The sequence below is a fragment of the Psammomys obesus genome, unplaced genomic scaffold (assembly GCF_907164565.1).
Source record: "Psammomys obesus unplaced genomic scaffold, mPsaObe1.curated_primary_1811, whole genome shotgun sequence".
Lineage (NCBI taxonomy): Eukaryota > Metazoa > Chordata > Mammalia > Rodentia > Muridae > Psammomys > Psammomys obesus.
Genome location: NW_026596069.1, coordinates 27,855,213 through 27,871,552, shown reverse-complemented (window position 1 = coordinate 27,871,552; position 16,340 = coordinate 27,855,213). Strand labels below are relative to the sequence as shown.

General features: G+C 35.6%; 1 non-coding gene across 1 annotated transcript; it reads left to right on the top strand.

The window, feature by feature from the left end:
* The first annotated feature begins 16,000 nt into the window (after nt 1–16,000).
* Nucleotides 16,001–16,107, top strand: LOC129690251 (U6 spliceosomal RNA). Its single transcript, XR_008722257.1, has one exon. It is a non-coding gene; the product is annotated as a U6 spliceosomal RNA (small nuclear RNA).
* The last annotated feature ends 233 nt before the right edge of the window (nt 16,108–16,340 follow it).

The following is a 16,340-nucleotide window of genomic DNA, read 5'->3' as shown; positions in this document are numbered from 1 at the left end:
ATATATATATATATATATATATATATATATATATATATATATATATATATATATATTCTTACATATATTCATACATATATATATATGTAAAGACTATATAAAGAACTGAAGAAGTTAAACACCAACAAATCAAGTAATCCACTTAGAAATGGGGTACAGAGCTGAACAGAGAATTCTCACCAGAGAAATGTCCAATGGAAGAGAAACACTTAAAGAAATGCTCAACATCTTTGGTCATCTGAAAAATGCAAATCAAAATGACCCTGATATTTCACCTCACACACATCAAAATGGCCAAGATCAAAAACACAAGGGACACACAGGTGCCAAAGGGAACCCTCCTCCATCACTGCTGGGAATGTAAATTTGTTCAACCACTTTGAAAATCAATCTGGTGCTTTCTCAGGCAATTAAGAGTAGTGCTACCTCAATAATCACCTATACCACTCCTAGGCATATATCCAAAATATGCTCAAGTATACAACAAGGACATTTGCTTAACCGTGTTCACAGCAGCTTTATTCATAATATCCAGAAACTGGAAACAACACAGATGTCCTTCAACTGAGGAATGGATACTGAAATTGTGGTACATTTACACAATGGAATACTACTCAGCTATTAAAAACAAGGAAGTCATGAAACTTGCAGGCAAATGGTGGGAACTAGAAAAGATCATCCTTGGGTGAGGTATCCCCGAAGAAGAAAGGCACACAAATAGTATAAACTGACTGAGAAGTGGATATTAAATATATAATATAGGATAAACATACTAAAATCTGTACACCTAAAGAAGCTAAGCAAGAAGGAGTGGGAAAGATGATCAATCCTCACTTAGAATTGCAAATGGGATGGATATTGGAAGAGTGAGAAAACAGGGAACAGAAGAGGAGTCTACGACAGAGGGCCTCTGAAAGACTCTACCTACCAGGATATCGAAGCAGAGGCTGAGACTCATAACCAAACTTTGGGCAAAGTACAGGGAATCATATGAAAGAAGGGGAGACTGAAGGGGGAGCTCCTGGAAAGGACAGGAGCTCCACAAGGAGAGCAACAGAAACAAAAAATCTGGGCCCAGGGATCTCTTCTGAGACTGATACTCCAACCAAAGACCATTCTGGGGGAAATAACCTAGAACCCCTGCACACATGTAGTCCATGGCAGCTCAGTCTCCAAGTGGGTTCCCTGGTAATGGGAACAGGGACTGTCTCTGACATCCGCTCTGTGGCTGGCTCTTTGGTTACCTCCCAATGAGGGAGAAGCAGCCTTGCCAGGCCACAGAGGAAGACAATGCAGCTAGTCCTGATGAGACCTGATAGACAAGGGTTAGATGGAAGGGGAGGAGGACCTTACCTATCAGTGGACTTAGGAAGAAGCATGGGAGGAGATGAGGGATGGAGGGTGGGATTGGGAGGGGATGCTGGAGGGGACTACAGCTGGGATACAAAGTGAATAAACTAAAATAAATAGATAGATAGATAGATAGATAGATAGATAGATAGATAGATAGATAGATAGATAGATAGATAGATAAAACACAAGGGATGAAGCATGCTTGAGTGTTTGTAGAAAAAGGGGAACTCTCCTCCATTATTGGGAGGAATGTAACCTTGTACAACCGCTTTGGAAATCAATCTGGCACTTTCTCAGAAAATTAGGAATAGTGCTAACTCAAGATCCAGCTATACCACTCTTAGGCATATGCTCAAGAGATGCCCTACCACTCAGCAAGGACATTTGCTCAACTCTGTTCATAGCAGCTTTATTTCTAGTAGCCAGAATATGGACATAACCTAGATGTCCCACAGTAGAGGAATGGATACAGAAAGTGTGGTACAATTATGCAATGGCATACTAGTCAACAACTAAAAACAAGGAAATCATGAAATTTGCACGTAAATGGTGGGAGCTAGAAAAGATCATCCTGAGTGAGGTAACCCAGAAGCAGAAAGACACATATGCTATATACTCATAAGTGGATATAAGCCATATAATATAGGATAAACATACTACCATCTATAGTCCTAAAGAAGCTACAAAAAGGAGAACCCTAGGGAAGAACTGAAACCTCACTTAGAAGGACAAACTGAATAGATATCAGAAGTAGAAGACAAGGAACATGACAGGCACCTTCAACAGAGGACCTCTGAAACCCTCTACCCACAAAGGTATTGATGGAGATATTGAGACTCATAGTACCTTCTGAGTGCATAGCTTGAGCAGAGTACAGGAAACCTTATGGAAGGAGAGAGACAGAAAGACCTGGAGGGGACAGGAACTGCACAAGGAGATCAACAGAACAAAAAACCTGGCCCCAAAGGGTCCTGCAGAAACCAATACTCCAACCAAGGACCATGCTTGGAGAAGACCTAGACCCCCTGCTCAGAAGAAGCCCAGAGGCTGCTCAGTTTCCAAGTGGGTTCTATAGTAATGGGGGCAGGGGCTTTCTCTGATATGAACTCAGTGGCCAGCTCTTTGATCACTTCCCCCTGAGGGGGTTGCAACCTTGCCTGGCCACAGAGGAAGATGATGCAGACAGCCTTGTTGAGAACTAATAGGCTAGGGCCAGATAGAAGGGGAGGAAGAACTCACCATGTCAGAGGACTAGGGAAAGGGCATAGGGTGAGAAAAACGAAGAGAGGTGGGACTAGGAGGAGAGGACAGAGGGAGCTACAGTAGAGATATAAAGTGAATAAATTGTAATAAATAAATATATTCATTAATTAATTAAAAAATGACAAGACCTAAGATTTCATTCGATTTTCAGACATTAGTATTTTATATTGGCTAGAAAAGTACACTGGAATCTAAGTCCTCAAAAGAAAAACTAGATAATATATTGGTGCTCATCTAATAATAAAAGAAAGGTTTATGGAAGACAAGTTAACAGTGGAACTATGAAGACCTAAAGTTCTCTCCTTTGTTCTTCTGTATGGTTGGCATGATATAGAAAAGGAGAGCATTTTGAATAGCTACAAGTTTATTTATGCAACAAAAGAATGGAAAATCCTCTCATAGCAGAAAATTTTGAGGATTATAAACCAGGCCACAGTAGAGGACAATGCAGCCACTTTTGATGAGAACTGATAGACTAAGATCAGAAAGAAGAGGAGAACCTCCCCTATCAGTGGACTTGGGGAGTGGCATACATGCAGAAAGGGGAGGAAGGGTGGGATCGGCAGGGGAGGAGGGAGGGGCTTATGGGGGGATACAAAATGAATGAAGTGTAATTAATAAAAAAAAAAAACCCAAAAAATAAAACTGAATATTTTGAAAGATATTGGTTGTGAAAGTCAGACAATACTCGACTTCCTCAGTCATAGTATGATTCTATTTGCCAAATGTTCTGCTAAGAATCTGTTTATATTAAATTATACATAAAAGAAAACTAAGATATTTAATTAGCAAATAGATCCTTGATTATTCTAGAAGGTTGAAAATTCATTAATTACTTTCACTGCAATATAGGAAGTATTAGATGTTAAAAGGAACCCAAGTACTTTCCATATTTACTAAACTTGACCTAATGAAGACACCATTAGAAAACTAATTCAAAGGCCTTCAGTAGATCATTGTAACAAATGAATAGAATAAAAGTTCTCATTTGTAAAAGTAAATATAATATTAATTATACATACTTTTTCATATCAATTATCATTTTGGTCTGCTTCTTCAGGAATTTGGCCTCAGGTAGGTAACCCATAGTCCAATAGCTGACCTTACAACTTTTAACTATTACAACTTACTATTTAACATACTGACATCACCAACTGGACTCAAAAGTTAAATAAAAAAGATGATTCTGAATTTGGGGGAGAATAATAGTATACATGAATTTGAAATAATTTCAAATAACATTTTAATATATTCAAATCATCTACTCTTTCAGGGCATTAAAAATAATATTTAAATATGTCACATATCTTTAAAAGCTATATGTGACTCACTTGAAGTTCAACATTATTGATGATCACTTGGTCCAGCGATGTTCCTGAACTGGTAAAACTTTATTTTGGCTTAAGAAGCCACATATAGGTGGAAGAAGAGAAGTAACTCCATAATATCATCCTCTGAATCCCAATGTCATAGTTCCAATTTCAAATTTATACACATGCATCGTAAAAGCACACAGAGACTCACAGACATTCAGACACACAAACACACACAAAAAAAGTTTAAAATATATGCATTAAAATGTTTTTTGAAATAATATGTACATTTAAGTTTTCTTTAATTTGTTTCTATATATAAATGTTAGAAAAATGAATTAAACTAAGAAAAATTTAGACAAACTAAAATTTAAAATAATTCATATTATGGAATATTTTGTGTACATTAATAATTATGTTTTTAACTGTTATACAGTGATTTTTAACAATCTTGCTAGTGTGAAATATAAATATATAATTATCTTGAATTTTAAGTAAGTCATATAGTTTTTAGTTTATAAATAAGTATATATAGATTTATTTATAACCATTGTATTTGCTTGGATTAGTATTGTGTGTGTGAACACATGTGTTTGTTTAAAATCTGTGAAGTAAAAGATAATCCAAACATGTCATCAATTTTTTTCTATTTATTTATCCATTTATCAATTTATTTTAGAAACCTGTATATGAGTTATTTTAATTTTAATTAACATCCCAATCACTGCTTCAAGTCTCCTTCCTGTCCCTTGCTACCTACCTCCCCATCCTCCAGTCCTTCCTTTCTCCTCAAAAAAAGGGAAGCCTCCCATGGATATCAACCTTCCTTGGCATATGAAGTTGCAGTAGGAGTAGGCATATCTTCTCCTATTGTGGCTAGACAAGGCACACAAGTTAGGAGAAAGGGCTCTAAAGGCAGTCAAAGGAGTCATAGACAGCCCCTGCTTATGCTGTTAAGAGTGCCACATAAAGACCAAGCTGCACAACTGTTACATATGTGCAGATTGCCTGGTTCTGTCCCATGCAAGCTCCTTATTTAGCAGTTGAGTCTTTAAGGGCCCATAAGGGCCAGGTTAGTTGATTCTGTAGGTTTTCGTGTGGTGTCCTTGACCTTTCTGGTTCCTTCAATCCTTTCTACCCCTCTTCCACAGGATTCCCAAATATCTGTCTAATTTTTGACTGTGGGTCTCTACATCTGTTTTCATCAGTTGCTGGGTAAACCTCAAAGATGACTGTTATGCTAGGCACTTTTCTGAAAGTATTGCAGAACATCATTAATTGTGTCAGGGATGGACACTCTCATGGCATGTGCCTTAAGCTAAGCCAGTCTTTGGCTACCCTTTTCCTTGATTTCTACTCCATCTTTACCCCTGCACCTCTTGCAGACAGGACAAAATTTCGGTTGAAGTTATTATGGCTGGGTTTCTGACCCAAACCCTTCATTGGAAGACTTTTCTGGTTACACAGATGGCTGTTTCAGGTTCCAAATCCCCCACTAGTAGTTACCTTCATGGATTCCTGGAAGTTTCAGTTATTGTGGTTTCTAGCTCATCTCAGAGTTCCACCACCAATTTCAGTGCTCATTCACTTCATCATCAACCCACTAGATCCCTCCCTACCGCCTCCCTAAGCCAGTTCTCTCCCTTCATCCACACTCAATATCTATTCTAGTTTATGTACAAAATGAAATTTAAACATTCCCTCTTGGACTCTCCTGGTTATTTAGTTTTTTGGGTCTGTGGATTATAGCATAGTTATCCTTCTCTTTATGGATGATATCAACTTATAAGTGAATAAATAGCCTGTTTGTTTTTATGGGTCTGGGTTATCTCACTCTGGATTGCAAATTTCATAATGTCATTGTTTTTAACAGCTGAGTAATATTCCATTGTGTAAATGTATCTCATTTTTGTTATTCATTCTTCTGTTGAGATACATCTACATTGTTACCAGTTTCTAGCTATTACATAAAAAGCTTCTATGAACATGGTTGATCAAGTGTTGTGCGACTGGCAAATTAACTTCCAAAGTGGCTGTACAAGTTTGTGCCCCCACCAGCAATGGAGAAATGTTTCCCTTGTTTGGCACCCTTGTCAACACGTGCTCTCATTTAGCCATTCTGACAGTTGTAAGAGAGAATCTCAGAGTCGTTTTGATTTCTCTTTCCCTAATGACTAAGGTTGTTAAACATTTCTTTAAGTGCTTCTTGGTTGGCTGTTAGAGATTCTTCTGCTGAGAATTATCTGTTCAGAACTGTATCACATTTTAAAATTGGATTATTTGGTTTGTTGATATCTAATTTCTTGATTTCCTTATATATTTAGGATATCATCCCTCTGTTGGATGTAGGGTTAGTGAATATCTTTACCCATTCTTCTGCTGTTTTGTCCTTTTGATGGTGTCCTTTATCCTACAAAATATTTTCCTTTTCATGAGGTCCCTTTTAATTGTTGATTTAGTGCCGATTGGTGTTCTGTTCTGAAAGTTATCTCCTTTTAAGGAGACAAAGCAGTTTCCAAATTTCCCTTATATAAGATTTAGTGTATCTAGGTTTATGTTGAGGTTGTTGTTCTACTTGGACTTGAGTGTTATGCAGGGTGATAGATATGGGTCTATTTACATTCTTCTAGATGCAGTTATCCAGTTATACCAGTAACATCTGTTGAACACTATTTTCTTTCACCATTGTATAGTTTTAGCTTCTTTATAAAAAATCAAGTGTCCGTAGGTGTGCAAGTTTAGTCCTGAATCTTCAATTTGATTCCATTCATCAAGCTGTCTGTTTTTATGCCAGTACCATCTGGTTTTTATTACTATTGCTCTGCAGTATATCTTGAAGTCAAGGACAGACATACCTCCAGAAGTTCTTTTATTGTACAGAATTGTTTTAGCTATACTGTGTTTTTGTTTTACCATATGAAAATGAGTTTTGTTCTTTCAAAATTCTGTGAAGAATTGTGTTAGATTTTTTTATGGAAATTAGATTGAATCTGTAGATTGCTTTTGGTAAGATGGTCATTTTTTTCTATGTTAATCCATGAGCATGGGAGATTTTTCCATTTTCTGATATCTTTTTAAGTTCTTTCTTCAAAGACTTGACCTTCTTGTCATACTGGTCTTTAACTATTTTCATTAGAGTTACACCAAGATATTTGTGGCTATTGTGAAGGGTGTTGTTTTCCTAATTTTTTTCATAAACCTTTTCTTGCTTGTATAAACGAAGGATTCTGCTTTTGGAAGAGCAAAATTTTTATCTACCCACTATGCTGAAGGCATTTATTATCTGGTAGATGATGGAGGTCTCTGGTAGAAATTTTTGGGTCACTTATGTATACTATCATATCATCTGCTCTTAGTGATACTTTGACTTATATCATGAAGGTGTATTGGATTTTGTCAAAGGCTTTTTCGGCATCTGATGAGGGGACAATATCATTTTTTCTTTCAGTTTGTTTATATGTTGGATTACATATATGGGTTTCCATATATTGTAGGATCCATGCATGTCTAGGATAAAGCCTACTTGATCAGGGTAGATGATTTTTTTATGTGTTCTTGGATTCTGTTTGCATGTGTCTTATTGAGTATTTTTGCATCATTATTCATAAGGGAGACTGGTCTGAAATTATTTTTCTTTGTTGAGTCTTTGTGTAGTTTGGGTATCAGGGTGACTGTGACCTCATAGAATGAGTTTGAAAAGTTTCTTCTGTTTCTATTTTATGGAATATTTTGAGGAGTAATGGTATCAGCTCTTCTTTGAAAGTCTGGTAGAATTCCTTGTAAAACCATCCGGCCCCAGGCTTTTTTTGGCAGGGAGACTTTGAATGACTTGTGTATTTCCTTAAGAGTTATACAACTATTTAAATTGTTTAACTGATTCTGATTTAACTTTGGTTAATGTTATATATCAATAAAACAATTCATTTTTATTAGATTTCCAATATTATGGAACACAAGATTTTGAAGTAAGACCTAATGATTCTTTGGATTTCCCTAATGTTTGTTATCATGGCCTCCTTTTCATATCTGATTTTGCTACTTTGGATACTCACTCTCTCTGCCTTTTAGTTAGTTGGCTCTTTTGTTGATTTCTCTCAAAGAATAAGCTCTTGATTTCATTGATTCTTTGTATTGTTGTCTTTGTTTCCATTTTATTGAGTTTGGCCCTGAGTTTGATTATTTATGGTCATCTATTCCTCTTGAGTATGTTTGCTTCTTTCTGTTCTAGAACTTTCAGGTATAATACTATGTTAGTATTATGGGAACTCTCAAATTTTTTTATGAAGGTAGTTCATGCTATGAACTTTCCTCTTAGCTTCTATCATGTCCCATGAGTTTTAGTATGCTGTGCCCTCATTTCTGTTGAATTCTAGAAAGTCTTTAATTGATTTCATTATTTCCTTTCTGACAGTAGAGTCATTGAGTACAGAGTTGTTCAGTGTCCATGAGTTTGTAGCCTTTCTGTTGTTTAAGTCCAGCTTTAAGTAGAGTGATCTGATAAAATGCAAGGAGTTAATTCAGTTTTCTTGTATCTGTTGAGGCTTGCTTTGTGACCAACTATGTGGTCAGTTTTGAAGAAGGTTCTGTGAAGTGAAGAGAAGGAGGTATATTCTTTTGTGTTTGGATGTATATATAGGTTAGGTCCAGTTGATTCATAACATCTGTTTAATTTCTGTCTGTATGATTTGTCCATTGGTGAGAGAGAGGTGTTGAAGTCTCCTACTATTAATGTATGGGGTTCCATGTGTGACTTTACCTTTAGTAATGTTTGTTTTACAAATGTGGGTTCCGTTGCATTTAGGGTATAGATGTTGTGAATTAAGGTGTCATCATAGTAGATTTTTCCTTTGATGAGGATGAAGTATTATTCCCCATCTCTTTTCATTAATTTTGGTTGAAAGTGTATTTTATTACATATTAGAATTTTACATATTACATACTCCAGCTTGTTTCTGGGTACTCTTTCCTAGGGAAATATTTTTCTAGCCATTTACTCTTTGGTAATGTCTATTTTTGTTTTTAAGGTGTGTTTCATGTATGCAGCAGAATAATGGATTCTGTTTTTCATCCAGTCTGTTAGCTGCTGCCTTTTTATTGGGGAATTGAATCCATTGATGTAGAGAGGCATTAAAAACAAATAATTAATATTTTCTGTTATTTTGATATTGGTGTTGGTAGTATGTGTGTGTGTGTGTGTGTGTGTATGTGTTCTCTGTGTGTATGAGTTTTCTTGTGTTTTGTTAACCTCCTTGAGCTGAAGTTTTTCTTTTAGTATCTTTTTTAGGGCTGTATTTGTAGATAGATGTTCTTTAAATTTCATTTTATTATAGAAAATTTTTTTTTCTTATTCTATGATAATTGACAGCTTTACTGGGTATAGTAAACTGGTCTAACATCTGCAAACTCTTAGAGCCTGCAAGGCATCTTCCCAGGTCCTTCTGACTTTAATTCTGATAGATCTGCCTTTATACTTTACTTGGCTTTTTATCCTTGTGGATTTTAATATTCTTTCTCTGTTCTGTACATTCGATGTTTTGATTATATAATGGAAGGATTTTTTTTCTCTTCTGATTGAATCAATTTATTTGGTGTTCTGTAAGATTTTTATCTGTTAATAGACATCTCTTTCTTTATATTAGGAAATTTTCTCCCATGATTTTGTTGAAAATATTTTCCGGACCTTTGTTCTGGGAATCTTCTTTTTCTTCTATTTCTAATTTTCTTAGGTTTGGTCTTTTCATAGTGGAATTTTATGTAAGAAGTGGGAAATAGCAAGAGCTGGAGAGGACAGGAACTCCATAAGAACAACAGAACAAGAAAATTTGAACACAGGGAACTTCCCAGAGACTCATACTCCAACCAAGGACTATTCATGGAGATAACCTAGAACTCCTGCACGGATATAGCCCATGTCAGTTCAGTTTCCAAGTGGGTTACATAGTAATGGGAAGAGGGACTGCCTCTGACATTATCTGATTGGCCTGCTCTTTGATCACCTCCCCCTGATGGGGGAGCAGCCTTACCAGGCCACAGAAGATGACAATGCAGCCACTTCTGATGAGAACTGATAGTCTAAGATCAGAAAGAAGGAGAGGAGAACCTCCCCTATCAGTGGACTTGGGGAAGGGCATGCATGCAGAAAGGGGAGGGAGGGTGGGATCGGGAGGGGGGAGGGAGGGGCTTATGGGGGGTACAAAATGAATAAAGTGTAATTAATAATAATAATAAAATATTAAAAAAAGAAATTATGAAGGAAAAGAAACAAATACATGATGATGTGCTTCTATCTGCCTGGTTTAAATGGAAGTGCTACTCTGAACAATTTATATTTAGTGTAAAGACAGGTTTCCAGGTAAATTGATGAAGTGTTTTATTTTACTAAAGTTCAATGTCTGTCTTTATTTCTTCTATTTTATTGTTTTAGGATAATATTATTATTACATTTATTTCATATAGGTGTCATTTTTATGTTCTTAAAATAGCATATTTGTCAGTTTGAATACATATTCAGAATATTTTGTGCTATTTCCAGTGATCATTGAGTACATAATTCATAAATATGTCATTTATCTCTTACGCCATCTTGCACTCATTGATTTTATCTCTGTAATGAATTATATTTTAAAAATTTAAAAAGGTCGTGCCTAATATATTAAGTTCTATAGGTGGAAAGTTGTAAAAGCCAGACATAATCCCACATCACCATCATCAGTAAAATTAATGGTGTGGTTCCAAGTATTCTAAATAATTGCTGTAAAATAGAAAAAAGACACTGGCATATGGTAAGTTTTGAAACAAATTGTTAAATAATGAATATATGGCCTTTATACTCTAAAAAGTTCTTTAGAGGTGTGAATCAATTAAAAATTGAATTAAAAAGAAGCAATTTTGCAGAGAAACCCCATGCTGAAAATTGTGCTTTCAAAGTTTTCAGCTTTCAAGGCTCTACACCATTTTATTTAGCACAACACTGAAACGAGAACTACAGAATCAAATCTATAATTAACTTGCTAATTGTGAATGATAATAGTGAGCTTTACCAATGTAATGACCAGCTACTTGATTAAATTAGTCTAAGCAAACAAACAATCTTCTCAGAAAAATAAAAAGGATTGTATCAATAAAGAGACACTTGGTGTGAAGACCGTATTTAAAATAATCAAGGTATTGATTCAGACAGTCTGATGTCTTTGTGATACATTCTGAATAGAGAATGCATTTCAAAGACTTAGAACTATATTTGTTAATTTTGTTAAGAAACTTATAGTTCCACATTGTTCTAAATTAGAAAGTTTAATAACCCTGTTGACAAAAGTAGGCTTCACCTCTTCTTAAGAGTGGCCTTTCTAAATTTTGTTTAAATGATAAATTAGTAATACTTGATAATTCCAATTATGAAATGCTACTCAGGGAATGTATTCTTCATGATTGTAAACATATGAGAACTACTTATTTTCTGACTGAAGTCTTCCTTGTCTTCATTAATGGGGTACGTGACATATTGGAAGACAGTTTCAGGATACATAAATAAAGGAACTCTCCCTTTTCTATTTTGCTTTGGAAACATCAGCTGTTCAGCAGTCTTCTGATATTATATTGAACTCTAGTTAAAAAATCAGTATTTTGCTTTGTTTTTGTTAACTAATGTAAGTAATTTCATCCAATAGTTGAATGACTATTTTTAGCCTATTCATATTATAGTAAAGTTTTCAGTATTCATTGATGTCTTTTTATGCTGTGGGCTTTTGTTCTTATTAAGGACACATATTATTTCATGGTATCCATTCATATCTTAGTGGAAATATAGGTTAATGCCATACAGCATAAATGTTTTTATAAAGAGTGCTATGATGAGTATAGTATTATTTAAATCTTTTTTAATTTTTATTTAACTTATTTTGTATATAAAAATGCAGGAAATGTTGCAATTATATTTTAAAAAATTTAGGTACATCATGTGCTTTTCTACAATGCATATGCCAGATATATTCCTACCAGTTATGTCCAAAATAATGAAAATTTCAACTTAAATTCTTATTCATTTTTTCTGTCTAGTCAATTAACTTGGATAATTGGATTTTTGAAGAGAGAAGTAAGTTAAAGAGTTTGGGAATGAGGGGCAAAAATGGGATACAAAAGTTACTGAATTAGAAATACGACTACTGCTGCAGCTACTACTACTACAAGAAGAAGAAAAAGAAAGGAGGAGGAGGAGGAGAAAAGGGTCTGGTTGTTTACCACTTCGTCAAGTGCTTTTGTGGTCACTTTTTCAAGTTTGATATGAATTATATTTAGAAATTAATAAAAAACAGTATCAGCCTCAGAAAAGACCCCTGGGCCCAGATTTTCTGGTTCTGTTGCTCTCCTTGTGGAACACCTGTCTTTTCCAGGTCTTACTATCTTTGCCCAAAATTTGGTTATAAGTCTCAGCATCTGCTTTGATACACTGCTAGGCAGAGTCTTTCAGAGCTCCTCTGTGGTAGGCTTCTGTCCTGTTCCCTGTTTTCTCCCTCTTCCAATGTCCACCTCATTTGTCTTTCTGAGTGAAGATTGATCATCTTACTCAGGATCCTCCTTCTTGCTTAGTTTCTATAGGTGTACAGATTTTAGTATTTTTATCCTATATTATATCTAATATCCACTTATAAGTGAGTATATTCCATGTGTGTCTTTCCGCTTCTGGGATACCTCACTCAGGATGATCTTTTCTAGTTTCAGCCATTTGCCTGCAAATTTCATGATTTCCTTGTTTTTACTATTCCATTGTGTAAATGTACCACATTTTCTGTATCCATTGCTCTGGTGAGAGACATCTGGGTTGTTTCCAGGTTCTGGCTATTACAAATAAAGCTTCTATGAACATGGTTGAGCAAATGTCCTTGTTGTGTACTTGAGCACATTTTGGATATATGCCAAGGAGTTATATAACTGGATCTTGAGGAAGAGCTATTCCGAACTGTCTGAGAAAGTGCCAGATTGATTTCCAAAGTTTACATTCCCACCAGCAATGAAGGAGGGTTCTCCTTTCTCCACATCCTCTCCAGCATACATTGTTACTTAAGATTTTGAACTTAGCCACTCGGAAGGGTGTAAAGTGAAATCTCAGTGTTGTTTTGATTTGCATTTCTCTGATGACTAAGGACGTTGAGCATTTCTTTAAGTGTTTCACTGCCATTCTCTATTCCTCTACAAAGAATTATCTGTTTAGCTCTGTACCCCATTTTTTAATTGTGTTACTTGATTTGTTGCCTTTTAACCCAGGACCATTCATGGATATAACCTGGAACCCCTGTTCAGATGTAGCCCATGGCAGCTCAGTCTCCAAGTGCGTACTCTAGTAAGTGGAACAGGGATTGTCTCTGACATGGACTCAGTGGCTGGCTTTTTGATCACCTCTCTCTGAGGGGGGAGCAGCCTTGCCATGTCACAGAGAAAAACAATGCAGCCAGTCCTAATGAGACCTGATAAGCTAGGGTCAGATGGAAAGAGAGGAAGATCTCCCATATCAGTGGACTTGGAGAGGGGAATGGAAGGAGATAAGGGAGGGAGGGTGAGATTGGGAGGGAATAAGGGAGGGGATTACAGCTGGGATACAAAATGAATAAACTGTAATTAGTATTAAAAAATAAAAATTTAATAAAAAAGAAAATGAAGAAACAGTAACGATGCAAAAAAACACATTTGTAAATTTTCAATAAAAATAAAAGCACTTAGTAGAAATTACTATAAATACTTTGTGATCTCTTTCTGTGGTTTCTGAAATACGTTTGTATATCAGACTAAACTATGAACCTTACATGGCCTATTGTGCTAATGACATAACCCTTTAAGAAGTCTTCATATCATCCCATTAGTTAAGGTAGTGAGAAATATCTCTGATGTGGAGTTTGTTACCTCCTTTTTTATCACTTCCCCCTGATGGAAATTTCCTACAAGGCCACAGGGGAAGAAGACAAACTCAGTTCTCATATAAATAGATGAGCTGGAGTATCTGGGAAGAGGGGCTCTCCTAGAGGAGAGGGAATGTGGGAGGGAAGGTGAGATTGGGAGGAGAGGAGGGAGGGGCATATGACTGAATATAAATTGAATTAATTAATTAAAAAATAAAATAATTAAATATTAAAAAAAGAAAAAGAGAAAACAAACTAATACCCCTATGGGGCTGAAGAGATGGATTAGTTATTAAACCTATTTTCTGTTTTTCCAGAAGAAAATAAATAACCCAGCATCCACCTACCTGTAAATTCAAGTCCAAAAGATCTACCATCAGTTTTTGGTCTCTCCAGGCATTGTACTCACTTGTGTGTGCATAAACATATAAACATACTCACATACACAAAGACAGAGAGAAATTAGTATATATGATTAGAAATAAAGATAAATGTTTAAAAATAATTTCCCCTCAAACTGTTAGAAGGCATGATTGTACTTAACCAGCATCTGCTAAAGGATTGAATTAGTCTTTTATTTTCTATCAATGATGCTAAAGTTCAATATCCTTTCAAAGGTGAATAAGAAATTCAACTGAGTAGAAGAGTGCTCAGGTAATATCTTTTGAAGTAGCTTACCCCAAATCACAACTGTTCTTCTACTTGTTTTGAACTATTCTTATATTTTTGGTTGTGAGCTTAGGCTTTAACGGCTGAGCCTCAGGTACACTGAAGGCCAAAAATTCCAGTTGATTTCCTCTAGATTTATTCTTTACTTTAAATGTCTTCGTAAGAGTCTTAAAGTCTTTATGCAGATGTGACTTTTAAAAAAAATCTTCTCTTTACACATTAAAAAGTTAATATAAAGGCAGAACAATCAGAATCAAAACAGAATTCTCAATAGTACAAAAGACAGAAGGGCCTGAGTCGATATTAGGCAGACACTAAGAGAATACAAACCCAATCGAACTACTATATCCAGCAAATTTTCAATCAACACAGATAGAGAAAACAATATCCCATGACATAACTAAATTTATACAATACATATGCAGCAGTCCTGTAGAAGATAATAGAAGGAAAACTGCAACCAAAAAGATCACCTACCCCCCAAGAAAATATAGGAAAAAGATACTATAACAACAAATAAAGCAACTGAAAACAAGCACACAGACACATAATCACCACCAACTCCACAATAAAAGGAACTAACAATCATTGGTCACTAATTTCTATTAACATCAAAGGTCTCAACTCTCCAATAAAAAGAAACAAACTAACAGATTGGTTGCAGAAACAGGATCCAACATTCTGCTACATTCAAGAAACATACCTCTGCAACAAAGATAGGCACTCCCTCAGAGTAAAGGGCTGGAAAACGGTTTTACAAGGAAACAGACCCAAAAAACATGCTAGATTAACAGTCATAATGTCTAGTAAAATAGACTTCAACAAAAATTAATCAAAAGAGATTGAGAGGGACACTTCATTCTCATCAAAGGAAAAGTCCACCAAGAGGACATCACAATCCTGAATATCTATGCACAAAAGGGCTCCTGCATTTGTCAAAAAAACATAATTAAAGCTTAAACCACTATTAAGGTAATTCTAACACCTTAATAGTGGGAGACTTCAACAACCTACTCTCACCAATGGACAGAAGCTAAACAGAGAAATAATGACACTTACAGAGGTCTTAAACCAATTGGATCTAATAAATGTCCACAAAACATTTTACCCAAACACAAGAGTATATCTTCATCTCAGCACCTCATGGAACATTCCCAAAACTGACTACATAGTCCGAAAGCAAACTTCAATAGATACAAAATTGAAAAAATTCATTGTATCTTTTCAGACCACCATGGTCTAAAATTAGACCTCAACAATAACATAAATAATAAAAGATTATACACTCATGGAAACTGAACAACTCTCTAGGACAACTAGGTCAGGGAGAAAAAAAAAGAAATTAAAGATTTTCTAGAATTCAATGACAAGGTGCTACTTATTAAAACTTATGGGACACAATGAACACAGTACTAAGAGGAAAGTGGCACTAAGTGTCTTCATAAAGAATTTCAAGACATCTGATACAAGCAACTTAACAGCACACATGAAAGCATTAGAAAAACAAAAAGAGTGCTCGCTTCGGCAGCACATATACTAAAATTAGAACGATACAGAGAAGATTAGCATGGCCCCTGTGCAAGGATGATACGCAAATTCATGAAGCGTTCCATATTTTTTCATCTGGAGGTATCTCCATTCCTGATCTCAAGCTGTACTACAGGGCAACAGTAATAAAAACTGCATGGTATTGGCATAGAAACAGAAAGGAGGATCAATGGAATCGCATAGAAGACCCAGAAATAAACCCACACACCTATGAATACTCAATATTTGACAAAGAAGCCAAATCCATTCAATGGAAAAAAGACAGCATCTTCAACAAATGGTGCTGGACCAACTGGATGTTTAT